Raw genomic sequence first — 9,051 nt, 5'->3', positions numbered from 1 at the left:
ATTAAAGTCACTTTTCATTGTAATTTAGCGTAACACAGATACACATGTGCACTTATATGTGAGCATCTTAGTCGCTGGTTATCCCTAAACATGCCTGGCTTTAGAGAAGATTGTTCAAGCTGGATAACCGACTAAATCCCTTCCCACATACATGCGGTCTCTCCCCTGTGTGTCTCATCATGTGTGTGTTCAGGTTGGATGACCGACTAAATCCCTTCCCACATTCCCCACATACATGCGGTCTCTCCCCTGTGTGTCTTACCATGTGTGTGTTCAGGCTGGATGACTGACTAAATCCCTTCCCACATTCCCCACATACATGCGGTCGCGGTCTCTCCGCTGTGTGTATCCTCTTGTGTTTGTCCAGGCTGGATAAGTCACTAAATCCCTTCCCACATTCCCCACATACATGCGGTCTCTCCCCTGTGTGTCTCACCATGTGTGTGTTCAGGCTGGATGACTGACTAAATCCCTTCCCACATTCCCCACATACATGCGGCCTCTCCCCTGTATGTGTCCGCTTGTGTGTGTTCAGGTTGGATGACTGACTAAATCCCTTCCCACATTCCCCACATACATGCGGTCTCTCCCCTGTGTGTGTCCTCTTGTGTTTGTCCAGGCTGGATAAGTCACTAAATCCTTTCCCACATTCCCCACATACATGCGGTCTCTCCCCTGTGTGTCTCACCATGTGTGTGTTCAGGCTGGATGACTGACTAAATCCCTTCCCACATTCCCCACATACATGCGGTCTCTCCCCTGTATGTGTCCGCTTGTGTGTGTTCAGGTTGAATAACCGACTAAATCCCTTCCCACATTCCCTACACACATGCGGTTTCTCCCCTGTGTGTGTCCTCTTGTGTGTGTTCAGGCTGGATGACACACAAAATCCCTTCCCACATTCCCCACATACATGCGGTCTCTCCCCTGTGTGTGTCATCATGTGTGCGTTCAGGTTGGATGACTTACTAAATCCCTTCCCACATTCCCCACATACATGCGGTCTCTCCCCTGTGTGTCTTACCATGTGTGTGTTCAGGCTGGATGACTGACTAAATCCCTTCCCACATTCCCCACATACATGCGGTCGCGGTCTCTCCGCTGTGTGTATCCTCTTGTGTTTGTCCAGGCTGGATAAGTCACTAAATCCCTTCCCACATTCCCCACATACATGCGGTCTCTCCCCTGTATGTCTCATCATGTGTGTGTTCAGGCTGGATGACTGACTAAATCCCTTCCCACATTCCCCACATACATGCGGCCTCTCCCCTGTATGTGTCCGCTTGTGTGTGTTCAGGTTGGATGACTGACTAAATCCCTTCCCACATTCCCCACATACATGCGGTCTCTCCCCTGTGTGTGTCCTCTTGTGTTTGTCCAGGCTGGATAAGTCACTAAATCCTTTCCCACATTCCCCACATACATGCGGTCTCTCCCCTGTGTGTCTCACCATGTGTGTGTTCAGGATAGATGACTGACTAAATCCCTTCCCACATTCCCCACATACATGCGGTCTCTCCCCTGTATGTGTCCGCTTGTGTGTGTTCAGGTTGAATAACCGACTAAATCCCTTCCCACATTCCCTACACACATGCGGTTTCTCCCCTGTGTGTGTCCTCTTGTGTGTGTTCAGGCTGGATGACACACAAAATCCCTTCCCACATTCCCCACATACATGCGGTCTCTCCCCTGTGTGTGTCATCATGTGTGCGTTCAGGTTGGATGACTTACTAAATCCCTTCCCACATTCCCCACATACATGCGGTCTCTCCCCTGTGTGTGTCCTCATGTGTGTGTTCAGACTGGATGACACACTAAACCCCGTCCCACATTCCCCACATACATGCTTTCGGTCCCCGGTCTGTGTTCTCTTCTGTGCGTTCTGGTCCGATAAAGTCAGACTCTTCCCACTTACTCCAAGATCTTTTCCTGTGGCCGCTGCTAATATATATATTTTGGAATGAGAAGCAGTTACATTGTTTATTAATTGCCTTGACTGGTTGAAAGATGCATTTTCTGTCATATTTATTGGAATGTTGCAAGATTGTTCTGTCTTTATCTTTTCCATATACTGATTTGGGTGTTGGCAGCTAAAAACAACCTTGCAGTGTTGGCATGGGTGGGTTATTGGTGCTTGGCTTTGTACTAGATGAGACAAAAAAGTCACTGTTACACAAACTGTCTTACAAAAGCTCATGCAGGAGAGGTAAGTTGGCACAAAAAGTTCAGGATGAAAGTAAACTGTAGATGTACATTGTAAAAATGAAGGGTTTAGCACAACATGTGCAGCATTAGGGCCGGGAGAGCAGATGTAGTGGATCATACATTTAAAGTGGATCCTAATATTTAACGATTTATAAGGAAATCTCACTAGCTGCAAAACACCAATGAAAGTGGCAGAAATCTTTTCAAATCATTTGATAGTAAGTCGCTGGTTTCAGTTTTAAACATATTAAAAAATTGCGGTAATAACACCCGTTAGTTTATTATTTCCCCGGGTGCGATATTAACTTCATTTTAACAGAATTTGATGTATCCGAGCCCTAGTGTTTTGTTTATGCCTGTGGGACAAACCAAGAACTAACCATGCTTTACTAGCCATCAAGGTGGCAAAGGGGGGTAGGTAGTGTAAAGTAATGTTTATATTATCCCCTTTGTGGTCTGCTAGTCATGGAAACCGATGGACTAGTTAGGGGTTAATATGTACTGTAATGTATTTTAATAGATATTTTATCATCTATTCAATGTTGGTTTAGCTAATAATAATAATACTAGTTTGTTCTTGTATAGCACTGCTATTTTTACATGTCAGAGTCAGTGTCTTTACTCACTGAGCTGCTCCTTCCTCTCTTATATTCTGCCTATGTATATAATGGGCAGAAATATTGGCCATTATATACATAGGAAAGACAGGGCCAACGCCAGCCTGGAGTAGGTGATATATAAATATCTAAACTTGATGCATGGCAGTTTTAATTGAAAATGAGGTATTATGCCTGGTTTATATCAGATCCGGTGATTTTAACGGGTCCAATAAAATGTGATATTTTTTTGGCGCTGCAACGCTGATTCATTGAACGATAAAACTAAGGCACTTTTATATGGGCGGTAATACATAATTTTTGGTTACCGCAGCTTCATGTATCCGGCCCTTTGACTCAAGTCACGTTTAGTGATATTAAGTTCTAGTTGACCCGCAATGGTGTATGCAGATCTATCAATATTTGCAGTTTAACATCAGTAATAAGACAATAGAGATGTAAAAACCACACAACACACATATTCCTGATTACCTGGTGCTGGCACGTTACTTTTCCACAGCATGCCCACTTGATACCAAGCTCTTTCCCATATTCATCTCCATACCAGACCAGGAGCTCCGTGTGTGGGGGAAGGTCTGTGCATGTTCTGTAGTAGATTTTCCTGTGGTACTGCAACGCCACAAGGTTCTGTTCTTCCTCGTTTCTCGCACAATTTACAAACCTAAAATTGGGACAGTTAGTGAGATCTCAAAGTAATTTCTATTTTATAAAGGAAGAGCTGAAAAAAGATACAAGTTGTTAATAATGTGACTTGTCTTTTCTTTCTTCTCTAAAGTTTTTGAGGTGAACAGAAGTTAATTCAGAGCAATATATATACGATGGCTCACTTGTATGTACCACAGTTTGAAAGGAATGGGAGCCACAGGCCACACTAGTGACTATCTTACTGTATTACTTAAAAAAAACACTGTTGCAATTAAAAAGTCCCCGACACGATGACAAGTGACACAAACGTGAGTTTTCTTCCAGTGGAAATAAGCAGAAACAGAAAGTGGGGTTGATGTAATAAGGTGATGTAGCAGGAATGTGTTCCATTAGCAACCTGAGCATATAACAGGCCCTGGGCTGATTTGGAAACTGGAATATAGAAAAAGCCTTGAGCCACAGTCTAATGAAGTAACAATGTCGGTTTGGGCTTGAATAAAAAAACTAAAAAAGTGGAACCAGCCCCTGTAAGAAAAGTGTAACATTATGCTCAAGTGCAGGGTCATGAACATATATGATCAAATACAGAAATGCTATTTAAAGCTTAAAAGGAGTCAGTATGAGAAGGTATCATGCCAAGCACACCTCTGAGGAAGGCAGCATGGCCTTGATGTCTCTGATTTAGAGAAGGAGGGCATCATGTTATTAAAGCAGGAGAATAAAAAGGTGAGAGCGCACATGAAGTCTTACATCCATCCTTTTTCCTATTGTCTCCTCTGCCCTATTTGTCTGAACATTGTTTGAACAGGCCGTGTAAGGCGACATACGGGCAGCAATGGTGCTGAACAAGGCTGTGAGGAGAAGACAGGAGTGAGGGGAGAGGTGCAAAGAGCTGCTGTGATCACATGCTCATTGCTATTTACTTGAGTGACTGTTACAGTGCATCTGAGGCTATTGCGCTTTAGTGAATCTAGTGTTTGGTAAACAGAGGAGGCAAAGTGGATAAGGAAAAATAACCCCCTGCAGATCAGTACCTGGGAGGCAAATAAAGGGTGTGGGAGGAAGGGGGATACAGAACACAAACAGCAATAGAAACACAGTAAGAGAAACCATGTGTGACTGGTAACTCTCTGTGACGGTGAGGGGGTAAACCAGGCTCAATAATAAAGGTTAAGCCCACTTGGTTACCCCGGATCGTGTGTTGGGGTCCTAGAGTGTCAGCTTTTGGACCTGACTGTCGTATATGCATTACTGTGACTGTGTGTAAATTAAGTGACAATAAAACATTTTTGCGGGGTTGGGGGGGAGGGTGGGAAGAGCGAGGTGAGGGGGTTGGGGGGGGGGGGGAGGGCGGGAAGAGCAAGGTGAGGGGGTGGGAGGGGGGGGGGAAGATCTGGCTGAGGGTGTGGGAGGGGGGGAAGAGCGAGGTGAGGGGGTGGGAGAGGAGAGGGAAGAGCGAGGTGAGGGGGTTGGGGGACAGGTCGGAAGAGCAAGGTGAGGGGATTGGGGGGGAGGGTGGGAAGAGCGAGGTGAGGGGGTGGGAGGGAGGGAAGAGCGAGGTGAGGGGCTGGGAGGGGGGGGAAGAGCGAGGTGAGGGGGTGGGAAGGGGGGAAGAGCGAGGTGAGGGGGTGGGAGGGGGGGGAAGAGTGAGGTGAAGGGGGTGGGAGGGAAGAAGAGTGAGGTGAAAAGGGTGGGAGGGGGGGAAGAGCGAAGTGAGGGGGTGGGAGGGGGGGAAAAAGCGAGGTGAGGGGGTGGGAGGGGGGGAAGAGCGAGGTGAGGGGGTGGGAGGGGGGGAAGAGCGAGGTGAGGGGCTGGGAGGGGGGGGAAGAGCGAGGTGAGGGGGTGGGAGGGGGGGAAGAGCGAGGTGAGGGGGTGGGAGGGGGGGAAGAGCGAGGTGAGGGGGTGGGAGGGGGGGAAGAGCGAGGTGAGGGGCTGGGAGGGGGGGGGAAGAGCGAGGTGAGGGGGTGGGAAGGGGGGAAGAGCGAGGTGAGGGGGTGGGAGGGAAGAAGAGTGAGGTGAAAAGGGTGGGAGGGGGGAAGAGCGAAGTGAGGGGGTGAGAGGGGGGAAAGAGTGAGGTGAGGGGGTGGGAGGGGGGGGAAAGAGTGAGGTGAGGGGGTGGGAGGGGGGGGGGGAAGAGTGAGGTGAGGGGATGGGAGGGGGGGAAGAGCGAGGTGAGGGGGTGGGAGGGGGGGGGGGAAGAGCGAGGGTAGAGGGTGGGGGGGGGGAAGAGTGAGGTGAGAGGGTGGGAGGGGGGAAGAGTGAGGTGAGAGGGTGGGAGGGGGGGGAAGAGCGAGGTGAGAGGGTGGGGGGGGGGGAAGAGCGAGGGTAGAGGGTGGGGGTGGGAAGAGTGAGGTGAGAGGGAGGGGAAGAGCGAGGTGAGGGTGTGGGGTAAGAGCGAGGTGAGGGTGTGGGGAAGAGCGAGGTGAGAGTGTGGGGAAGAGCGAGGTGAGGGTGTGGGGAAGAGCGAGGTGAGGGTGTGGGGAAGAGCGAGGTGAGGATGTGGGGAGGAAGAGCGAGGTGAGGGGGTGGGAGGGGGGGAAGAGCGAGGTGAGGGGGTGGGAGGGGGGGGAAGAGCGAGGTGAGGGGGTGGGAGGGGGGGAAGAGCGAGGTGAGGGGGGGAAGAGTGAAGTGAGTGAAGTGAGGGGTGGGGGGAAAGTGAGGTGATGGGGGGGGGGAAGAGTGAGGTGAGGGTGTGGGAGGGGGGAAGAGCGAGGTGAGGGGGTGGGAGGGGGGCAAGAGCGAGGTGAGGGAGTGGGAGGGGGGGAAGAGCGAGGTGAGGGAGTGGGGGGGGGAAGAGCGAGGTGAGGGGGTGGGAGGGGGGAAGAGCGAGGTGAGGGGGTGGGAGGGGGGAAGAGCAAGGTGAGGGGGTGGGAGGTGGGGAAGAGCGAGGTGAGGGGGTGGGAGGTGGGGAAGAGCGAGGTGAGGGGGTGGGAGGGGAGGGGAAGAGCGAGGTGAGAGGGTGGGAGGGGGGGGAAGAGCGAGGTGAGAGGGTGGGAGGGGGGGGAAGAGCGAGGTGAGAGGGTGGGAGGGGGGGGGGGAGAGCGAGGGTAGAGGGTGGGGGGGGGGGGGAAGAGTGAGGTGAGAGGGTGGGAGGGGGGGGAAGAGCGAGGTGAGAGGGTGGGACGAGCGAGGTGATCGGGTGGGAGGGGGTGACGAGCGAGGTGAGAGGGTGGGAGGGGGGGGAAGAGCGAGGTGAGAGGGTGGGAGGGGGGGGGAAGAGCGAGGGTAGAGGGTGGGGGGGGGAAGAGTGAGGTGAGAGGGTGGGGAAGAGCGAGGTGAGAGGGTGGGACGAGCGAGGTGATCGGGTGGGAGGGGGTGACGAGCGAGGTGAGAGGGTGGGAGGGGGGGAAGAGCGAGGTGAGGGGATGGGAGGGGGGGAAGAGTGAGGTGAGGGGATGGGAGGGGGGGAAGAGTGAGGTGAGGAGGTGGGAGGGGGTAGGAAGAGTGAGGTGAGGGGGGGAAGAGTGAGGTGAGGGGGTGGGAGGGGGTGGGTAGAGTGAGGTGAGGGGGGGGGGGAAGAGTGAGGTGAGGGGGTGGGAGGTGTTGGGGAAGAGTGAGGTGAGGGGGTGGGAGGGGGGGGGGAAGAGTGAGGTGAGGGGGTGGGAGGGGGGGGAAAGAGTGAGGTGAGGGGGTGGGAGGGGGGGGAAGAGCGAGGTGAGGGGTGGGTAAGAGCGAGGTGAGGGAGTGGGAGGGGGGGGAAGAGTGAGGTGAGGAGGTGGGAGGGGGGTGTAAGGTTAAAACTGTCTTCTGTCAGCTCTGGAATTGATAAGGTTAAACAGAATACGCTGGCCTTGCTATTTTCACGGGAGGCTATTGTAAATAGCTTTTAGACCAACTGTTTCTGCTTGTCATATGCTGTTAAGAAGGACAAGACTGCCTTATAAGTCACCATTGTATATTCCTCTTGCTCAGCAGTTAAATGTTTTAAGATCTACAGAAAAGGCATTATGTAGAGGTTACATGTAAATTTAGATGTGTACCCATATTTGTAACAGATGACAACTGTATTTTTGTCCCTGCCTTATGTATAAAAACCTGCTTGTGAACCATTAAAATTTAGTTGTGAGAATTCAACCAAGGCGCCTCCTTGAATTCTTACAGCTCCGAGCTCGTATGCTATACTATTTGAAAGCATTCCATATTCCGTTGCGTTCTAGTGCTCCCGGGAGAAGTTTTGTTTTGCTTGCCCTAGATGACCTGATCTGTAGAGATCTAACAGTTTTGGTGACAGAAGTGGAATTTCGCAAAGGAAAAAGGGTGAGTAAAGATTCTTTTTATTTGTCTCTCACCTTTTCCTCTGCGAAACTAAGCAACCTAAATTTTTAAGGGCAAAAGAACATAAGGTGAGAGTCCTTATTGTTTAATCGTGGGTAAGTCCCTTTAATAAAGGGTAAGTCCCCGATTTATGTAACAAAGGGTGAGAGTCCCTATTGTTTTATCGAGGGTAAGTCTCTGATTTATGTAACAAAGGGTGAGAGTCCCCATTGTTTAATCAAGTGTAAGTCCCTGATAAGTAAAACGGACGGTATATGATTTCAAATAGGATGGCAATTTAAGTTAAGTTAAAAATTGTTAAAAATTAAGTTAACATAAGTATTGTTTAAAGTTAAGTTAATAATTGTTTATTAATACGTGCGCATAAAGTGTTAAGATTTCTTTCCTGTATAAACTCATTATGGGCACTAACATTTTGTCATCTAATGAACTTACCCTAACCTGTCAGCCCTCGCACAACCCCCTCCCTCACTGTCAGTGGCAAAATCAGCTGTCTCTCTCTCGCCTGTATGTATTGTAATAAGCAGCTGCAAGTAGCCCCCACCTTTTTTCCTCCAGCTATTTTTACACAGGCATAGGAATGTACCAAAATTCGTGAATGGCAGCATGGCTCTTAGGAAAAACGAACATGCAAACTCAAATTATTTGTGCAACATTAACTGAGTATGAGTATATATTAAGTTTAAATCAATAATATTTTCCCGTCTGAATTGAAAAGTGGAAAACAAGAGTATAACAGGTATAGGTTTCTTTTTCCCTCAGAATGTTTTATTTTTAAGTATGGATATGGTAAAAAAAAAAAAAAAGGTTGATTGATTGAGTAATATCTGTGTGTGTGCTTGTAAGAATCTGGGTGAATTCTATCTATGTGAAAGTGTTATTTGCATTGAATAATAAGAATACCGGTTTATTGTATGTATACAAAATGACTATTCAGGACTTGCAAATGAATCTAAAATAAGAATATAATTAATTGCTCATGTTGAAATTTAATTTTTAAAAGGTGTACACCACCACTATAATATAAACTAATTTACACTGGGCAGGGGAAAGTTTTGGGTATCTGTGGAGAAAAAGAATAAAGAAAGGATTAATTATTTTTGTAAACAGTCCAGTCACTGGAATAATAAGGATGTTTATCGTACTGGCCAGGCGATTTATTTCCTTAACCAGAATTATAATTCTTTTCCTCTAAATCTCCACAGATAAAATCAGATGAATAAATTATATAGAATAACAGGCGAAATATATTCTAGACACAAAGCTAACTAGAAGCTCAGCATTTTAAAAATTAGTTTAAAAAAAAAAA

At 48.7% G+C, this 9,051-nt stretch overlaps 1 protein-coding gene across 5 annotated transcripts in view; it reads right to left on the bottom strand.

Annotated features, from left to right (window-relative positions):
* Window positions 1–2,083: 2,083 nt before the first annotated feature.
* LOC142466820 (uncharacterized) overlaps window positions 2,084–9,051 on the bottom strand; it is a 186,684-nt gene continuing 179,716 nt past the window's right edge. For all 5 annotated transcript variants that reach the window (XR_012788239.1, XR_012788237.1, XR_012788236.1 and 2 more), the window contains 2 exons: window positions 3,294–3,483; window positions 2,084–2,145 (listed from right to left, as the gene is read on the bottom strand). The gene's annotated coding sequence lies outside the window, so the exon portion shown is untranslated. The remainder of the gene's footprint in view (window positions 2,146–3,293; window positions 3,484–9,051) is intronic.

The sequence above is a fragment of the Ascaphus truei genome, chromosome 15, assembly GCF_040206685.1.
Source record: "Ascaphus truei isolate aAscTru1 chromosome 15, aAscTru1.hap1, whole genome shotgun sequence".
Classification (NCBI taxonomy): Eukaryota; Metazoa; Chordata; class Amphibia; order Anura; family Ascaphidae; genus Ascaphus; species Ascaphus truei.
Note: the sequence above shows the minus strand (reverse complement) of the source record. Positions and strands in the feature narration are given on the sequence as shown.